The sequence below is a fragment of the Salvelinus fontinalis genome, unplaced genomic scaffold (genome assembly GCF_029448725.1).
Source record: "Salvelinus fontinalis isolate EN_2023a unplaced genomic scaffold, ASM2944872v1 scaffold_0622, whole genome shotgun sequence".
NCBI classification, from domain to species: Eukaryota; Metazoa; Chordata; class Actinopteri; order Salmoniformes; family Salmonidae; genus Salvelinus; species Salvelinus fontinalis.
In genome coordinates this window covers 85,001-105,957 of record NW_026600831.1, presented here as the reverse complement: position 1 = coordinate 105,957, position 20,957 = coordinate 85,001, and the positions used below count along the sequence as shown (strand labels likewise).

Sequence of the window (20,957 nt, the reverse complement as noted above, 5' to 3'; positions counted from 1 at the left end):
ATAAAAAGCCTCCTCTTGTCTCATAAAAACCCGCTCCCCTCTCATAAAAACCTACTCCCGTCTCATAAAAACCCGCTCCTGTCTCATAAAAAGTAGGAGGATTGTGTCTGGAATAGTCTGGACTCTTGTTTCCATCCCATTAGCTCAGATCCTACCAAGACCAAGAAAGAAACCCACTGAAACGGATTGTAGACTGTGTTTATATATAGAAACTACAGGTCAAACTACAGGTCAAAGTTCATCTAGTTGAAGCACTTTTTGAAGGCCATTGTCTTGCATGAAGGAGACATTTCAGGACGGTCTTCCCCAGAGCTCCAGAAGGACGGGATCATGACGAGGCCCGTGTGGCGTGGCGTCTCTGCAGCGCAGTGACCCAGTAGTCCGACTCCCCTGCATAGCTGGCATTCTCAGCTGCCTGAAATACTGCTCCGAGGCAGGGTTCCCTCGTCCACCCTAAACCATTATTACGTCGGGCCTCCGTGTTGCACAGACAGGATTATGGCGCTAAATATAACCCCGCTTTAGGGCCTACACACCGGGCGTGACCTCAGAGGTGTGCCCCAGTGAACCCTGTCAACATGGAGTGTATACAGTTTTAACCACTGGAGCAATGCAGTGAAGGAATGAGGAGTACAAAGATAATATATTCTGTAGGTTAGCGAGATGTTTGACTGACAGCACTGCTACAGCAGCAACATCAGACCGACCCTAAAAGCCTGGGAGAGATGATTGTGGGCTTACCTCTCACTATAGAAAGGATTTGTCACTGGGCGGGACAACGAGGCTACTTCTGTATTCTGTAACTATGGCTTCATTGCTTTGACTGCTACGCTAGTGAAGCAAACCCCTTTCTTCTGCGCCAGGCTTTGTGAATGGAGTGAACACAAAGGCCCAGCGGGCTGATAGCATTCTCCTTTGTAGGATTTCACTTCTTCTCTGACTTCGGCAGGTTCTTAAAAGCCCCCCTCTAATTGGAAACTCAGCCAAGTCTCAGCTTTAGGAATCATAGATTAAATGAGTTTCGTGCACGGCTATTCCATGCTAACAGAATTATACTGTGACTCAGATTTTTCACTTTCAAATGTACACCAAACCAAAACCATTGATTTCAAAGTTTACCAAACCATATGCACAAGGACTTCCCACAGAACATTTTATAAACACACATTTACAGCAAACTGTGCAGATCCAAAGTGTGGTAACAGAAGAGGGAGATTTTACCGTCTGCACAGTTATTCCAGGAAATGTTTTTGTTTTAAATGTACTGTGTAAATTGTTCAAAGTAGTCATGATGTATAGAGGAGTGTTCTATGGTTTGTTAGACTTTGAAGTCAGCTGTTTGGCAAACATTTGAAAGTGTCAACTCAGTTTCAGCATAATTCCGTTACCTTAGAATTTCCTTGCAGTGAATGTAGGAGGAGTGTCTTGTTGCTCTTAAACCAACTGGTAAGATAATAAAAGCCAGCAGCAGCTCTGTTTTCTGGGGACAAATGATCCTCGGCCATCTAAAGCTTCATTTGCACCTGGCTCAGGAAGCTCTGCTCAGGAAGCTCAGTTCAGAGACCAGTGGGGACTGGCGTTCGTGCCCACTACTCTCTCGATTGACCCTAATTTAATTACTTAGCTGTTTTATTAAATTAAGTCAAGCTTTGTTGCTCTTGAATCACTGAGTAGAAATCTATGGGCGTCTCCTGATTTGAAGCTGTGCTTTCCTCACAGTGGAAAAAACCCATCAAGAGGTTTCACTGTTGCTTCATCATTTCTCTGGCCTTTGTTGGTCTGAAATAAGCTGTTATCACGTTTTATAGAAAAAGCTTAAGGTGAAAGGTGCCAAAGTGGCTCTGTTGCCGGGAGACTGAACAGATGGTAATGTATTTACCACAGTAAACGTATTTAAAAAGCCCAGCAAAAACTAAATGTGATTTGCACTGACTGTGCCTTCATTACAGTTACCCTCTCTTCATCTGTAGTCTGCTCTTGTGAAACACATTGTTCCTCCCATTGTTGGACACCGTGTGAAAAGTCTGAAACAAATGAGTTCTTTAACTTCTCCAGCGCCGCCACCACTCCCTTCTAGCCCTGGGCGGTGATTGAGTACACGTTGATACCAACCAACAACAACACTGAAAACAGCACCGCTTGGTCCCTCGACAGTTAGAGTTGCCTCATGGAAAGTGTCCCTGGGCGTTGAGGCATCGCCGCGGGAACGGTTTGGAACGTAACCACTGTTAGGCTAATCCGTCTCGGGCTAAACCCCGGACCGTCCCTGGGAACATAGTGAGAGTGACGTTGTGACGTACCCCGGAACTCTTATGTCACCTGACCGACCGTGCTCTGATGTTTCAGTCACGCCCGAGTCGCCAGTGCTTGCCGGGCTAACCAGGAGACTGACTCAACCCTGATCCTACTTCTACAAGCTACAGCAGCACCCACCAGTCTGCCCGCATGAGGACATCGTTTGGCAGAGAAAGAGAAAGGGAGACTGAGCTGGTAAGAGGAGAGGTCTAGGTGACCTGAAGGTAAACCTCAGTCCTAATGGCTTCCTCCAGAAAACTACCCCTGTGGATTACGTTTGTGTTGGTGGAGGCTGTACAGGACTTCTGCCTTAGCGGGTGTTCTTAGTAGTTTTAGAATTTACTGTTTTGTTTTGCTTTTGAAAAGTGTAAATAATATAAATATGAAGAAGATTCCAAAGAAGAACAACAATTTTTAAATTAGGCAAACAAAATTGTATTAATTGATGCATTTAGTGTTTGAGTTTGTCACCATCAGGTCTCAGTGGAGGGTTTCTGTAGGCAGTCAGGTTTGTACTGGTGCAGTTCTCTGGAAACAGCAGATTCTGCAGGGTGTCAGTGTGGAAGTGCATTTCCCTTCCCCCAGGTTATAGGCCTAGCTGTTGCTTTATGACTACCATAGCAACATTGAAACGTCCCATGAAAAGGAGGTGGGAATATTCCTGTCTGACTGATAGTAATGAGCCTGTGTGCTTATTTATTACCGTCTGAGAGCAAGAGCCTCCGCTCACCTTGTGGGCTAACACCAATAACTAGGTTAGTCTGGCCTGTGGAACTGTGCTGTGTACACACACACACACACACACACACACACACACACACACACACACACACACACACACACACACACACACACACACACACACACACACACACACACACACACACACACACACACACACACACACACAGGAGAGGTAGAGAACCTGTCGTTTTGGTTCGATCCATTCCTTTATGTCAACATGCTATAGCCTCAATGACCACACATACTGTGAACCAAGACATGACTCCACACAGCGCGACAAGACATGACTCCACACAACGCGACAAGACATGACTCCCCACAGCGCGACAAGACATGACTCCCCACAGCGCGACAAGACATGACTCCCCACAGCGCGACAAGACATGACTCCCCACAGCGCGACAAGACATGACTCCCCACAGCGCGACAAGACATGACTCCCCACAGCGCGACAAGACATGACTCCCCACAGCGCGACAAGACATGACTCCCCACAGCGCGACAAGACATGACTCCCCACAGCGCGACAAGACATGACTCCACACAGCGCGACAAGACATGACTCCACACAGCGCGTCAAGACATGACTCCACACAGCGCGTCAAGACATGACTCCACACAGCACGACATGACTCCACACAGCGCGACACGACATGACTCCACACAGCGCGACACGACATGACTCCACACAGCATGACATGACTCCCCACGGCGCGACAAGACATGACTCCCCACGGCGCGACAAGACATGACTCCCCACGGCGCGACAAGACATGACTCCCCACGGCGCGACAAGACATGACTCCCCACGGCGCGACAAGACATGACTCCCCACGGCGCGACAAGACATGACTCCACACGGCGCGACAAGACATGACTCCACACGGCGCGACAAGACATGACCCCCCACGGCGCGACAAGACATGACTCCACACGGCGCGACAAGACATGACCCCCCACGGCGCGACAAGACATGACTCCACACAGCGCGACAAGACATGACTCCACACGGCGCGACAAGACATGACTCCCCACGGCGCGACAAGACATGACTCCCCACGGCGCGACAAGACATGACTCCCCACGGCGCGACAAGACATGACTCCCCACGGCGCGACAAGACATGACTCCCCACGGCGCGACAAGACATGACTCCCCACGGCGCGACAAGACATGACTCCCCACGGCGCGACAAGACATGACTCCCCACGGCGCGACAAGACATGACTCCCCACGGCGCGACAAGACATGACTCCACACAGCGCGACATGACTCCACACAGCGCGACATGACTCCACACAGCGCGACATGACTCCACACAGCGCGACATGACTCCACACAGCGCGACATGACTCCACACAGCGCGACATGACTCCACACAGCGCGACATGACTCCACACAGCGCGACATGACTCCACACAGCGCGACATGACTCCACACAGCGCGACATGACTCCACACAGCGCGACATGCCATGACTCCACACAGCATGCCATGACTCCACACAGCATGCCATGACTCCACACAGCATGCCATGACTCCACACAGCATGCCATGACTCCACACAGCATGCCATGACTCCACACAGCATGCCATGACTCCACACAGCATGCCATGACTCCACACAGCATGCCATGACTCCACACAGCGTGACACGACATGACTCCACACAGCGCGCCAAGACATGACTCCACACAGCGCGCCAAGACATGACTCCACACAGCATGACATGACTCCACACAGCGCGACAAGACATGACTCCACACAGCATGACAAGACATAACTCCACACTCCATGACATGACTCCACACAGCATGACATGACTCCACACAGCATGACATGACTCCACACAGCGCGACACGACAAGACTCCACACAGCGCGACAAGACATGACTCCACACAGCGCGACAAGACATGACTCCACACAGCGCGACAAGACATGACTCCACACAACACAGGTGATGGGGTACGATTACAGTAGGCAGCCTGTATTTCCTATAGACATGACTCCACACAACACAGGTGATGGGGTACGATTACAGTAGACAGCCTGTATTTCCTATAGACATGACTCCACACAACACAGGTGATGGGGTACGATTACAGTAGGCAGCCTGTATTTCCTATAGACATGACTCCACACAACACAGGTGATGGGGTACGATTACAGTAGGCAGCCTGTATTTCCTATAGACATGACTCCACACAACACAGGTGATGGGGTACGATTACAGTAGGCAGCCTGTATTTCCTATAGACATGACTCCACACAACACAGGTGATGGGGTACGATTACAGTAGACAGCCTGTATTTCCTATAGACATGACTCCACACAACACAGGTGATGGGGTACGATTACAGTAGGCAGCCTGTATTTCCTATAGACATGACTCCACACAACGCTGATGATGGGGTACGATTACAGTAGGCAGCCTGTATTTCCTATAGACATGACTCCACACAACACAGGTGATGGGGTACGATTACAGTAGGCAGCCTGTATTTCCTATAGACATGACTCCACACAACGCTGATGATGGGGTACGATTACAGTAGGCAGCCTGTATTTCCTATAGACATGACTCCACACAACACAGGTGATAGGGTACGATTACAGTAGGCAGCCTGTATTTCCTATAGATATGACTCCACACAACACAGGTGATGGGGTACGATTACAGTAGGCAGCCTGTATTTCCTATAGATATGACTCCACACAACACAGGTGATGGGGTACGATTACAGTAGGCAGCCTGTATTTCCTATAGATATGACTCCACACAACACAGGTGATGGGGTACGATTACAGTAGACAGCCTGTATTTCCTATAGACATGACTCCACACAACGCAGGTGATGGGGTACGATTACAGTAGGCAGCCTGTATTTCCTATAGACATGACTCCACACAACACAGGTGATGGGGTACGATTACAGTAGACAGCCTGTATTTCCTATAGACATGACTCCACACAACACAGGTGATGGGGTACGATTACAGTAGGCAGCCTGTATTTCCTATAGACATGACTCCACACAACGCCGATGATGGGGTACGATTGTCATGTTTTGTCATTGATTACCATGTCTTGTCCCTGTGCTTCCCTTCTATTCGTTTCCCTCTGCTGGTCTTATTTGGTTCTTTCCCTCTTTCTATCCCTCTCTCTCCCCCTCCCCCTCTCTCTCTCTCTCTCTCTCTCTCGCTCTCTCTATCGTTCCGTTCCTGCTCCCAGCTGTTCCTCATTCTCCTAACTACCTCATTTACTCTTTCACACCTGTCCCCTATTTTGCCCTCTGATTAGAGTCCCTATTTCTCCCTCTGTTTTCCGCTTCTGTCCTTGTCGGATCATTGTTTGATGTTTGCTGTTCTGTGTCCTGGTTCCGCCCTGTCGTGTTTTTGCCTTCATCAGATGCTGCGTGTGAGCAGGTGTCACCTAAGATATATCCAGGAGTATCGTTTTGTTTAAGACTGGAATAAAGACTCTGTTTATGTTAAGTCGCTTTTGGGTCCTCATTCACCAGCATAACAACGATTACAGTAGGCAGCCTGTATTTCCTATAGACATGACTCCACACAACACAGGTGATGGGGTACGATTACAGTAGGCAGCCTGTATTTCCTATAGACATGACTCCACACAACACAGGTGATGGGGTACGATTACAGTAGACAGCCTGTATTTCCTATAGACATGACTCCACACAACACAGGTGATGGGGTACGATTACAGTAGGCAGCCTGTATTTCCTATAGACATGACTCCACACAACGCAGGTGAAGGGGTACGATTACAGTAGGCAGCCTGTATTTCCTATAGACATGACTCCACACAACGCAGGTGATAGGGTACGATTACAGTAGGCAGCCTGTATTTCCTATAGACATGACTCCACACAACGCAGGTGATAGGGTACGATTACAGTAGGCAGCCTGTATTTCCTATAGATATGACTCCACACAACGCAGGTGATAGGGTACGATTACAGTAGGCAGCCTGTATTTCCTATAGACATGACTCCACACAACGCAGGTGATAGGGTACGATTACAGTAGGCAGCCTGTATTTCCTATAGACATGACTCCACACAACGCAGGTGATGGGGTACGATTACAGTAGGCAGCCTGTATTTCCTATAGATATGACTCCACACAACACAGGTGATGGGGTACGATTACAGTAGGCAGCCTGTATTTCCTATAGACATGACTCCACACAACGCAGGTGATGGGGTACGATTACAGTAGGCAGCCTGTATTTCCTATAGACATGACTCCACACAACACAGGTGATAGGGTACGATTACAGTAGGCAGCCTGTATTTCCTATAGACATGACTCCACACAACACAGGTGATGGGGTACGATTACAGTAGGCAGCCTGTATTTCCTATAGACATGACTCCACACAACACAGGTGATAGGGTACGATTACAGTAGGCAGCCTGTATTTCCTATAGACATGACTCCACACAACACAGGTGATGGGGTACGATTACAGTAGACAGCCTGTATTTCCTATAGACATGACTCCACACAACGCTGATGATGGGGTACGATTACAGTAGGCAGCCTGTATTTCCTATAGACATGACTCCACACAACACAGGTGATAGGGTACGATTACAGTAGGCAGCCTGTATTTCCTATAGACATGACTCCACACAACACAGGTGATGGGGTACGATTACAGTAGACAGCCTGTATTTCCTATAGACATGACTCCACACAACGCAGGTGATGGGGTACGATTACAGTAGACAGCCTGTATTTCCTATAGACATGACTCCACACAACGCAGGTGATGGGGTACGATTACAGTAGACAGCCTGTATTTCCTATAGACATGACTCCACACAACACAGGTGATGGGGTACGATTACAGTAGACAGCCTGTATTTCCTATAGACATGCTCTGGCAGCTCAGCTGCCACTTGGCAGTTCTATGGAAGTGTGTGATCAATTAGCGAAGCCAGCAGAGGGTGGAATGGGGAGGGGTGCATCCCAAAAGGCACCCTATCCCCTATATCGTGCCCCATAGGGCCTTGGTCAAAAATAGTGCACTATATAGGGAATAGGGTGTCTTTTGGATTGGATACTTGGGAGCAGATTTTCTAAATTAAAATCACTTGGAACTGATTTCCTGGTATTTTTAGTCTTTTATGTCCGACAATGAAAATTCCCCAAAATATGTTTTTTCTCCGAAAATTTGGGGGGTCAAATGATGTCGGCAGTGGGGAACCCTGGTCTAGGGTCAACTTCACTTTGAAGATATCGCTCTATCAGATTAACCCTCTGTGGTTTGTGTTTGGGCCCTGGGCTCTATCAGATTAACCCTCTGTGGTTTGTGTTTGGGCCCTGGGCTCCATCAGATTAACCCTCTGTGGTTTGTGTTTGGGCCCTGGGCTCCATCAGATTAACCCTCTGTGGTTTGTGTTTGGGCCCTGGGCTCCATCAGATTAACCCTCTGTGGTTTGTGTTTGGGCCCTGGGCTCCATCAGATTAACCCTCTGTGGTTTGTGTTTGGGCCCTGGGCTCCATCAGATTAACCCTCTGTGGTTTGTGTTTGGGCCCTGGGCTCCATCAGATTAACCCTATGTGGTTTGTGTTTGGGCCCTGAGCCCTGGGCTCCATCAGATTAACCCTCTGTGGTTTGTGTTTGGGCCCTGAGCTCCATCAGATTAACCCTATGTGGTTTGTGTTTGGGCCCTGAGCCCTGGGCTCCATCAGATTAACCCTCTGTGGTTTGTGTTTGGGCCCTGAGCCCTGGGCTCCATCAGATTAACCCTCTGTGGTTTATGTTTGGGCCCTGGGCTCCATCAGATTAACCCTCTGGTTTGTGTTTGGGCCCTGGGCTCCATCAAATGAACCCTCTGGTTTGTGTTTGGGTCCTGGCCCCTGTCACCTTATGTCATGCTGTACACCATCTGGTGTTATCTCAATATCTTCTCTTTCACAGTGTAGCCGACACAAGTATCATAGTACTCTGTTCTTCTCCTCTCCTCCCGAGACCAGTATGTCTCTGTGGTCCAGCGTGACCCCCAGATGGACATGTTAATTGGCCCAGCGACTAAAGCCTGTCCAACGGGATTAAGGAATGGGTTCTGGAGGTGGGCCAAAGGACACGCCTCATCGAGCCCACTGACACGGAGGAGATTAAAAACTGTAGAACCCACACACACTTGTAGAACCACGCGCGCAATCTCACGCACACACGCGACTAGGACACTCCGTCTGTGATGGACTGAAACGTATGTTCCACCGGGCTGTATTACGAGGGGAGGGGATATACACACTGTGATGTCATCATGTCTCCCTCCCTGCCTTGTCTTCTCTCTCAGGCTGGCTGTGGTGTTGTCGTGAGGAGACTGCTTTCTGCTGCACCAGCTGCATGAGGTAGGTCCTATATTTGTCACCTCTTGCCTGTCTGCTTGAGGATGCTCCGCTGCTTTTGGTAAATGGGTATGGAGCTCCACACGTGACTGTGTGTCTGCGTGTGTGTGTGTGTTTGCGTGCGTGTGTGTCTGCGGGCATGTGTGCATTTGTGTGTGTAGGTGATGTGTCTGTAAGCGCGTCTGTGGGATGTGTTGTGTGTGTGTGTGAGAGAGAGTGTGTGTTATATGTGATCTCGTACTGCATGCATGCTAAGGTGTGTAGCAGAGAGCGGGTGCTACAGTAGGTTTAGCATGCCTCTATAGCGATACAGAGCCGGAGACTGGTCAGATCAGATTTTACAACAGGACTGGTACACAGACAGACAGAGACTGAAGTGGCCTCTCTGAAGTTCTCTCAGGCAAGCATAATGCCCTGCTGGATCATGGTGTCTCTATCACTTCCAGCTCTCTGTCTCTCGCTCTGTGTCTCGCGCTCTGTGTCTCTCGCGCTCTGTGTCTCTCGCGCTCTGTGTCTCTCGCGCTCTGTGTCTCTCGCGCTCTGTGTCTCGCGCTCTGTGTCTCGCGCTCTGTGTCTCTCGCGCTCTGTGTCTCTCGCGCTCTGTCTCTCGCGCTCTGTCTCTCGCGCTCTGTGTCTCGCGCTCTGTGTCTCGCGCTCTGTGTCTCTCGCGCTCTGTGTCTCGCGCTCTGTGTCTCGCGCTCTGTGTCTCGCGCTCTGTGTCTCGCGCTCTGTGTCTCTCGCGCTCTGTGTCTCGCGCTCTGTCTCTCTCCCTCTCTGTCTCATTCTCTGGTAGCCAGACCATATTGTGTCTCTGTCAGTCAGATGAAGGTTGGGAGGTCAGTAAGCACAGTTACCGTGACGCAGGGCGACCCGAGTTGTCAGTATTCTCTTCCTGAAGCTCCATCTGTCAGACAGTCAGTAGAGATCTGAACCAGAGAGGTGGTGTTCTGACAGACAGTCAGTAGAGATCTGAACCAGAGAGGTGGTGTTCTGACAGACAGTCAGTAGAGATCTGAACCAGAGAGGTGGTGTTCTGACAGACAGTCAGTAGAGATCTGAACCAGAGAGGTGGTGTTCAGACAGTCAGTAGAGAGGTGGTGTTCTGTCAGACAGTCAGTAGAGATCTGAACCAGAGAGGTGGTGTTCTGACAGTCAGTAGAGATCTGAACCAGAGAGGCGATGTTCTGACAGACAGTCAGTAGAGATCTGAACCAGAGAGGTGGTGTTCTGACAGACAGTCAGTAGAGATCTGAACCAGAGAGGTGGTGTTCTGTCAGACAGTCAGTAGAGATCTGAACCAGAGAGGTGGTGTTCTGTCAGACAGTCAGTAGAGATCTGAACCAGAGAGGTGGTGTTCTGACAGTCAGTAGAGATCTGAACCAGAGAGGTGGTGTTCTGTCAGTCAGTAGAGATCTGAACCAGAGAGGTGGTGTTCTGACAGTCAGTAGAGATCTGAACCAGAGAGGTGGTGTTCAGACAGTCAGTAGAGATCTGAACCAGAGAGGTGGTGTTCTGTCAGACAGTCAGTAGAGATCTGAACCAGAGAGGTGGTGTTCTGTCAGACAGTCAGTAGAGATCTGAACCAGAGAGGTGGTGTTCTGACAGACAGTCAGTAGAGATCTGAACCAGAGAGGTGGTGTTCTGACAGACAGACAGTAGATATCTGAACCAGAGAGGTGGTGTTCTGACAGACAGTCAGTAGATATCTGAACCAGAGAGGTGGTGTTCTGACAGACAGTCAGTAGAGATCTGAACCAGAGAGGTGGTGTTCTGACAGACAGTCAGTAGAGATCTGAACCAGAGAGGTGGTGTTCTGACAGACAGTCAGTAGAGATCTGAACCAGAGAGGTGGTGTTCAGACAGTCAGTAGAGATCTGAACCAGAGAGGTGGTGTTCAGACAGTCAGTAGAGATCTGAACCAGAGAGGTGGTGTTCTGTCAGACAGTCAGTAGAGATCTGAACCAGAGAGGTGGTGTTCTGTCAGACAGTCAGTAGAGATCTGAACCAGAGAGGCGGTGTTCAGACAGTCAGTAGAGATCTGAACCAGAGAGGTGGTGTTCTGTCAGACAGTCAGTAGAGATCTGAACCAGAGAGGTGGTGTTCTGTCAGACAGTCAGTAGAGATCGGAACCAGAGAGGTGGTGTTCTGACAGTCAGTAGAGATCTGAACCAGAGAGGCGGTGTTCAGACAGTCAGTAGAGATCTGAACCAGAGAGGTGGTGTTCTGACAGTCAGTCAGTAGAGATCTGAACCAGAGAGGTGGTGTTCTGTCAGACAGTCAGTAGAGATCGGAACCAGAGAGGTGGTGTTCTGACAGACAGTCAGTAGAGATCGGAACCAGAGAGGTGGTGTTCTGACAGACAGTCAGTAGAGATCTGAACCAGAGAGGTGGTGTTCTGACAGACAGTCAGTAGAGATCTGAACCAGAGAGGTGCTGTTCTGTCAGACAGTCAGTAGAGATCTGAACCAGAGAGGTGCTGTTCTGTCAGACAGTCAGTAGAGATCTGAACCAGAGGTGGTGTTCAGACAGTCAGTAGAGATCTGAACCAGAGAGGTGGTGTTCAGACAGTCAGTAGAGATCTGAACCAGAGAGGTGGTGTTCTGTCAGACAGTCAGTAGAGATCTGAACCAGAGAGGTGGTGTTCTGTCAGACAGTCAGTAGAGATCTGAACCAGAGAGGTGGTGTTCTGTCAGACAGTCAGTAGAGATCTGAACCAGAGAGGTGGTGTTCTGTCAGACAGTCAGTAGAGATCTGAACCAGAGAGGTGGTGTTCTGACAGACAGTCAGTAGAGATCTGAACCAGAGAGGTGATGTTCTGACAGACAGTCAGTAGAGATCTCAACCAGAGAGGTGGTGTTCTGACAGACAGTCAGTAGAGATCTGAACCAGAGAGGTGATGTTCTGACAGACAGTCAGTAGAGATCTCAACCAGAGAGGTGGTGTTCTGTCAGACAGTCAGTAGAGATCTGAACCAGAGAGGTGGTGTTCTGACAGACAGTCAGTAGAGATCTGAACCAGAGAGGTGGTGTTCTGACAGACAGTCAGTAGAGATCTGAACCAGAGAGGTGGTGTTCTGACAGTCAGTCAGTAGAGATCTGAACCAGAGAGGTGGTGTTCTGACAGACAGTCAGTAGAGATCTGAACCAGAGAGGTGGTGTTCTGACAGACAGTCAGTAGAGATCTGAACCAGAGAGGTGCTGTTCTGTCAGACAGTCAGTAGAGATCTGAACCAGAGAGGTGGTGTTCTGACAGTCAGTAGAGATCTGAACCAGAGAGGTGGTGTTCTGTCAGTCAGTAGAGATCTGAACCAGAGAGGTGGTGTTCTGACAGACAGTCAGTAGAGATCTGAACCAGAGAGGTGCTGTTCTGTCAGACAGTCAGTAGAGATCTGAACCAGAGAGGTGGTGTTCTGACAGACAGTCAGTAGAGATCTGAACCAGAGAGGTGGTGTTCTGACAGACAGTCAGTAGAGATCTGAACCAGAGAGGTGGTGTTCTGACACAGTCAGTAGAGATCTGAACCAGAGAGGTGGTGTTCTGACAGACAGTCAGTAGAGATCTGAACCAGAGAGGTGGTGTTCTGTCAGACAGTCAGTAGAGATCTGAACCAGAGAGGTGGTGTTCTGACAGTCAGTAGAGATCTGAACCAGAGAGGTGGTGTTCTGACAGACAGTCAGTAGAGATCTGAACCAGAGAGGTGGTGTTCTGACAGACAGTCAGTAGAGATCTGAACCAGAGAGGTGGTGTTCTGACAGACAGTCAGTAGAGATCTGAACCAGAGAGGTGGTGTTCTGACAGACAGTCAGTAGAGATCTGAACCAGAGAGGTGGTGTTCTGTCAGACAGTCAGTAGAGATCTGAACCAGAGAGGTGGTGTTCTGACAGACAGTCAGTAGAGATCTGAACCAGAGAGGTGGTGTTCTGACAGACAGTCAGTAGAGATCTGAACCAGAGAGGTGGTGTTCTGACAGACAGTCAGTAGAGATCTGAACCAGAGAGGTGGTGTTCTGTCAGGCAGTCAGTAGAGATCTGAACCAGAGAGGTGGTGTTCTGACAGACAGTCAGTAAAGATCTGAACCAGAGAGGTGGTGTTCTGACAGTCAGTAGAGATCTGAACCAGAGAGGTGGTGTTCTGACAGACAGACAGTAGAGATCTGAACCAGAGAGGTGGTGTTCTGACAGACAGTCAGTAGAGATCTGAACCAGAGAGGTGGTGTTCTGACAGACAGTCAGTAGAGATCTGAACCAGAGAGGTGGTGTTCTGACAGTCAGTAGAGATCTGAACCAGAGAGGTGGTGTTCTGACAGACAGACAGTAGAGATCTGAACCAGAGAGGTGGTGTTCTGTCAGACAGTCAGTAGAGATCTGAACCAGAGAGGTGGTGTTCTGACAGACAGTCAGTAGAGATCTGAACCAGAGAGGTGGTGTTCTGACAGACAGTCAGTAGAGATCTGAACCAGAGAGGTGGTGTTCTGACACAGTCAGTAGAGATCTGAACCAGAGAGGTGGTGTTCTGACAGACAGTCAGTAGAGATCTGAACCAGAGAGGTGGTGTTCTGTCAGACAGTCAGTAGAGATCTGAACCAGAGAGGTGGTGTTCTGACAGTCAGTAGAGATCTGAACCAGAGAGGTGGTGTTCTGACAGACAGTCAGTAGAGATCTGAACCAGAGAGGTGGTGTTCTGACAGACAGTCAGTAGAGATCTGAACCAGAGAGGTGGTGTTCTGACAGACAGTCAGTAGAGATCTGAACCAGAGAGGTGGTGTTCTGACAGACAGTCAGTAGAGATCTGAACCAGAGAGGTGGTGTTCTGTCAGACAGTCAGTAGAGATCTGAACCAGAGAGGTGGTGTTCTGACAGACAGTCAGTAGAGATCTGAACCAGAGAGGTGGTGTTCTGACAGACAGTCAGTAGAGATCTGAACCAGAGAGGTGGTGTTCTGTCAGACAGTCAGTAGAGATCTGAACCAGAGAGGTGGTGTTCTGTCAGGCAGTCAGTAGAGATCTGAACCAGAGAGGTGGTGTTCTGACAGACAGTCAGTAAAGATCTGAACCAGAGAGGTGGTGTTCTGACAGTCAGTAGAGATCTGAACCAGAGAGGTGGTGTTCTGACAGACAGACAGTAGAGATCTGAACCAGAGAGGTGGTGTTCTGACAGACAGTCAGTAGAGATCTGAACCAGAGAGGTGGTGTTCTGACAGACAGTCAGTAGAGATCTGAACCAGAGAGGTGGTGTTCTGACAGTCAGTAGAGATCTGAACCAGAGAGGTGGTGTTCTGACAGACAGACAGTAGAGATCTGAACCAGAGAGGTGGTGTTCTGTCAGACAGTCAGTAAAGATCTGAACCAGAGAGGTGGTGTTCTGACAGACAGTCAGTAGAGATCTGAACCAGAGAGGTGGTGTTCTGACAGTCAGTAGAGATCTGAACCAGAGAGGTGGTGTTCTGACAGACAGACAGTAGAGATCTGAACCAGAGAGGTGGTGTTCTGTCAGACAGTCAGTAGAGATCTGAACCAGAGAGGTGGTGTTCTGACAGACAGTCAGTAGAGATCTGAACCAGAGAGGTGGTGTTCTGACAGACAGTCAGTAGAGATCTGAACCAGAGAGGTGGTGTTCTGACAGTCAGTAGAGATCTGAACCAGAGAGGTGGTGTTCTGACAGACAGACAGTAGAGATCTGAACCAGAGAGGTGGTGTTCTGACAGACAGACAGTAGAGATCTGAACCAGAGAGGTGGTGTTCTGACAGTCAGTAGAGATCTGAACCAGAGAGGTGGTGTTCTGACAGACAGACAGTAGAGATCTGAACCAGAGAGGTGGTGTTCTGACAGACAGTCAGTAGAGATCTGAACCAGAGAGGTGGTGTTCTGACAGTCAGTAGAGATCTGAACCAGAGAGGTGGTGTTCTGACAGACAGACAGTAGAGATCTGAACCAGAGAGGTGGTGTTCTGACAGACAGACAGTAGAGATCTGAACCAGAGAGGTGGTGTTCTGACAGACAGACAGTAGAGATCTGAACCAGAGAGGTGGTGTTCTGACAGTCAGTAGAGATCTGAACCAGAGAGGTGGTGTTCTGACAGACAGACAGTAGAGATCTGAACCAGAGAGGTGGTGTTCTGACAGACAGTCAGTAGAGATCTGAACCAGAGAGGTGGTGTTCTGACAGACAGTCAGTAGAGATCTGAACCAGAGAGGTGGTGTTCTGTCAGACAGTCAGTAGAGATCTGAACCAGAGAGGTGGTGTTCTGTCAGGCAGTCAGTAGAGATCTGAACCAGAGAGGTGGTGTTCTGACAGACAGTCAGTAAAGATCTGAACCAGAGAGGTGGTGTTCTGACAGTCAGTAGAGATCTGAACCAGAGAGGTGGTGTTCTGACAGACAGACAGTAGAGATCTGAACCAGAGAGGTGGTGTTCTGACAGACAGTCAGTAGAGATCTGAACCAGAGAGGTGGTGTTCTGACAGACAGTCAGTAGAGATCTGAACCAGAGAGGTGGTGTTCTGACAGTCAGTAGAGATCTGAACCAGAGAGGTGGTGTTCTGACAGACAGACAGTAGAGATCTGAACCAGAGAGGTGGTGTTCTGTCAGACAGTCAGTAGAGATCTGAACCAGAGAGGTGGTGTTCTGACAGACAGTCAGTAGAGATCTGAACCAGAGAGGTGGTGTTCTGACAGTCAGTAGAGATCTGAACCAGAGAGGTGGTGTTCTGACAGACAGACAGTAGAGATCTGAACCAGAGAGGTGGTGTTCTGTCAGACAGTCAGTAGAGATCTGAACCAGAGAGGTGGTGTTCTGTCAGACAGTCAGTAGAGATCTGAACCAGAGAGGTGGTGTTCAGACAGTCAGTAGAGATCTGAACCAGAGAGGTGGTGTTCTGACAGACAGACAGTAGAGATCTGAACCAGAGAGGTGGTGTTCAGACAGTCAGTAGAGATCTGAACCAGAGAGGTGGTGTTCTGACAGACAGACAGTAGAGATCTGAACCAGAGAGGTGGTGTTCTGACAGTCAGTAGAGATCTGAACCAGAGAGGTGGTGTTCTGACAGACAGACAGTAGAGATCTGAACCAGAGAGGTGGTGTTCTGACAGACAGTCAGTAGAGATCTGAACCAGAGAGGTGGTGTTCTGACAGACAGTCAGTAGAGATCTGAACCAGAGAGGTGGTTTTCTGACAGTCAGTAGAGATCTGAACCAGAGAGGTGGTGTTCTGACAGTCAGTAGAGATCTGAACCAGAGAGGTGGTGTTCAGACAGTCAGTAGAGATCTGAACCAGAGAGGTGGTGTTCTGACAGTCAGTAGAGATCTGAACCAGAGAGGTGGTGTTCTGACAGACAGACAGTAGAGATCTGAACCAGAGAGGTGGTGTTCTGACAGACAGTCAGTAGAGATCTGAACCAGAGAGGTGGTTTTCTGACAGTCAGTAGAGATCTGAACCAGAGAGGTGGTGTTCTGACAGTCAGTAGAGATCTGAACCAGAGAGGTGGTGTTCAGACAGTCAGTAGAGATCTGAACCAGAGAGGTGGTGTTCAGACAGTCAGTAGAGATCTGAACCAGAGAGGTGGTGTTCTGACAGTCAGTAGAGATCTGAACCAGAGAGGTGGTGTTCTGTCAGACAGTCAGTAGAGATCTGAACCAGAGAGGTGGTGTTCTGTCAGTAGAGATCGGAACCAGAGAGGTGGTGTTCTGACAGTCAGTAGAGATCTGAACCAGAGAGGTGGTGTTCTGTCAGACAGTCAGTAGAGATCTGAACCAGAGAGGTGGTGTTCTGACAGACAGTCAGTAGAGATCTGAACCAGGGAGGTGGTGTTCTGACAGACAGTCAGTAGAGATCTGAACCAGAGAGGTGGTGTTCTGACAGACAGTCAGTAGAGATCTGAACCAGAGAGGTGGTGTTCTGTCAGACAGTCAGGAGAGATCTGAACCAGAGAGGTGGTGTTCTGTCAGACAGTCAGTAGAGATCTGAACCAGAGAGGTGGTGTTCTGACAGACAGTCAGTAGAGATCTGAACCAGAGAGGTGGTGTTCTGGTAGACAGTCAGTAGAGATCGGAACCAGAGAGGTGGTGTTCTGTCAGACAGTCAGTAGAGATCTGAACCAGAGAGGTGGTGTTCTGACAGACAGTCAGTAGAGATCTGAACCAGAGAGGTGGTGTTCTGACAGACAGTCAGTAGAGATCTGAACCAGAGAGGTGGTGTTCTGTCAGACAGTCAGTAGAGATTTTAGCCATTTACTGTCTCTTGCCTTAAAACAAAAAGACGACAAGGCTGAGGTGGAAATGAACCTAAAGTCCCATAGATCATCTGGAATGTCGTGTGTGTGTGTGTGTGTGTGTGTGTGTGTGTGTGTGTGTGTGTGTGTGTGTGTGTGTGTGTGTGTGTGTGTGTGTGTGTGTGTGTGTGTGTGTGTGTGTGTGTGTGTGTGTGATTAATATTAATTAGGTCAACACTTACCATCGTTAATGAAGTGTGTGTTATTAAAATTAATTAGGTCAACACTTACCATCGTTAATGAAGTCTGTGTGTGTGTGTGATTAATATTAATTAGGTCAACACTTACCATCGTTAATGAAGTGTGTGTGTGTGATTTAATATTAATTAGGTCAACACTCTTACCATCATTAATGAATTCTGTCTACAGATGCTAGATGTTTCTCCATCAGAACTGGGACACACATCTTGTTCCCCAGAATGGCATCCTATTCCCTAGTTAGTGCACTACTTTGGCCCTATGTGCCCTGGTTTCTATGTAAATCCTCTGAGTCTCTGTCTGAGTCTCACCCGAGGTTCCTGGCAGGCTGACATTTCCGACGTGGCGCCACATTGATTCGTCTCCATAGGAAAGCTACTATAACCTGCCATGAAGCCACAGCCCTTGAGAGAAGGGCAGTCGTTTTCTCGCCTTTCAGAGAGAGAAAGTGTGTGTGTCTGTATTGATGTGCGTGTTGATGTGGCGTGAGCAGGAACTGGCGATTGGAGAGTGACTAGTTTATTCTCCTCTCTGCTATTAGATGTAAACCAGACTAGTTTATTCTCCTCTCTGCTATTAGATGTAAACCAGACTAGTTTATTCTCCTCTCTACTGTAAGATGTAAACCAGACTAGTTTATTCTCCTCTCTACTGTAAGATGTAAACCAGACTAGTTTATTCTCCTCTCTACTGTAAGATGTAAACCAGACTAGTTTATTCTCCTCTCTGCTATTAGATGTAAACCAGACTAGTTTATTCTCCTCTCTACTGTAAGATGTAAACCAGACTAGTTTATTCTCCTCTCTGCTATTAGATGTAAACCAGACTAGTTTATTCTCCTCTCTACTGTTAGATGTAAACCAGACTAGTTTATTCTCCTCTACTGTTAGATGTAAACCAGACTAGTTTATTCTCCTCTCTATTGTTAGATGTAAACCAGACTAGTTTATTCTCCTCTCTACTGTTAGATGTAAACCAGACTAGTTTATTCTCCTCTCTACTGTAAGATGTAAACCAGACTAGTTTATTCTCCTCTCTGCTGTTAGATGTAAACCAGACTAGTTTATTCTCCTCTCTGCTATTAGATGTAAACCAGACTAGTTTATTCTCCTCTCTGCTGTTAGATGTAAACCAGACTAGTTTATTCTCCTCTACTGTTAGATGTAAACCAGACTAGTTTATTCTCCTCTTTACTGTTAGATGTAAACCAGACTAGTTTATTCTCCTCTCTACTGTTAGATGTAAACCAGACTAGTTTATTCTCCTCTACTGTTAGATGTAAACCAGACTAGTTTATTCTCCTCTTTACTGTTAGATGTAAACCAGACTAGTTTATTCTCCTCTCTACTGTTAGATGTAAACCAGACTAGTTTATTCTCCTCTCTACTGTTAGATGTAAACCAGACTAGTTTATTCTCCTCTACTGTTAGATGTAAACCAGACTAGTTTATTCTCCTCTTTACTGTTAGATGTAAACCAGACTAGTTTATTCTCCTCTCTACTGTTAGATGTAAACCAGACTAGTTTATTCTCCTCTATGCTGTTAGATGTAAACCAGACTAGTTTATTCTCCTCTCTGCTGTTAGATGTAAACCAGACTAGTTTATTCTCCTCTCTACTGTTAGATGTAAACCAGACTAGTTTATTCTCCTCTACTGTTAGATGTAAACCAGACTAGTTTATTCTCCTCTCTGCTGTTAGATGTAAACCAGACTAGTTTATTCTCCTCTCTGCTATTAGATGTAAACCAGACTAGTTTATTCTCCTCTACTGTTAGATGTAAACCAGACTAGTTTATTCTCCTCTACTGTTAGATGTAAACCAGACTAGTTTATTCTCCTCTCTATTGTTAGATGTAAACCAGACTAGTTTATTCTCCTCTCTACTGTTAGATGTAAACCAAACTAGTTTATACTCCTCTCTACTGTAAGATGTAAACCAGACTAGTTTATTCTCCTCTTTACTGTTAGATGTAAACAGACTAGTTTATTCTCCTCTACTGTTAGATGTAAACCAGACTAGTTTATTCTCCTCTACTGTTAGATGTAAACCAGACTAGTTTATTCTCCTCTACTGTTAGATGTAAACCAGACTAGTTTATTCTCCTCTACTGTTAGATGTAAACCAGACTAGTTTATTCTCCTCTACTGTTAGATGTAAACCAGACTAGTTTATTCTCCTCTACTGTTAGATGTAAACCAGACTAGTTTATTCTCCTCTCTGCTATTAGATGTAAACCAGACTAGTTTATTCTCCTCTCTGCTATTAGATGTAAACCAGACTAGTTTATTCTCCTCTACTGTTAGATGTAAACCAGACTAGTTTATTCTCCTCTACTGTTAGATGTAAACCAGACTAGTTTATTCTCCTCTACTGTTAGATGTAAACCAGACTAGTTTATTCTCCTCTACTGTTAGATGTAAACCAGACTAGTTTATTCTCCTCTCTGCTATTAGATGTAAACCAGACTAGTTTATTCTCCTCTCTGCTATTAGATGTAAACCAGACTAGTTTATTCTCCTCTCTGCTATTAGATGTAAACCAGACTAGTTTATTCTCCTCTCTGCTATTAGATGTAAACCAGACTAGTTTATTCTCCTCTACTGTTAGATGTAAACCAGACTAGTTTATTAGCTGTTTTAAGGTAAAGTTTGTCGACTTTAATAAGTTGTTAAAAACAATGATGTTCATGACGGTTATTTTATATTCATGAGGTCTTCAGCCACAGTAGTTACACGACTATAGCATTACCATGTGTGTGTGTGTGTGTGTGTGTGTGTGTGTGTGTGTGTGTGTGTGTGTGTGTGTGTGTGTGTGTGTGTGTGTGTGTGTGTGTGTGTGTGTGTGTGTCCGTCCTTCGTCTGCATGCGTGTGGATCTGTTGGGGTAAAGACCTGAGTCCTAATGAATTGTTGTGATTGTGGCTGATGTTGGTCGGGGCCCAGCCTGCAGGTTTACCCTGGTCCCTGCTGTTGGTCGGGGCCCAGCCTGCAGGTTTACCCTGGTCCCTGCTGTTGGTCGGGGCCCAGCCTGCAGGTTTACCCTGGTCCTTGATGTTGGTCAGGGC

At 47.7% G+C, this 20,957-nt stretch overlaps 1 protein-coding gene across 2 annotated transcripts in view; it reads left to right on the top strand.

Annotated features, from left to right (window-relative positions):
- The window catches only part of LOC129846757 (putative uncharacterized protein DDB_G0271982), a 90,228-nt gene that overhangs the window by 8,552 nt on the left and 60,719 nt on the right, over positions 1-20,957 (top strand). Inside the window, exon 2 of one of the 2 annotated variants that reach the window (XM_055914619.1) lies at positions 9,379-9,433. The exons of the other annotated variant lie outside the window; for it this stretch is intronic. The gene's annotated coding sequence lies outside the window, so the exon portion shown is untranslated. The remainder of the gene's footprint in view (positions 1-9,378; positions 9,434-20,957) is intronic. 2 annotated transcript variants of the gene reach the window in all.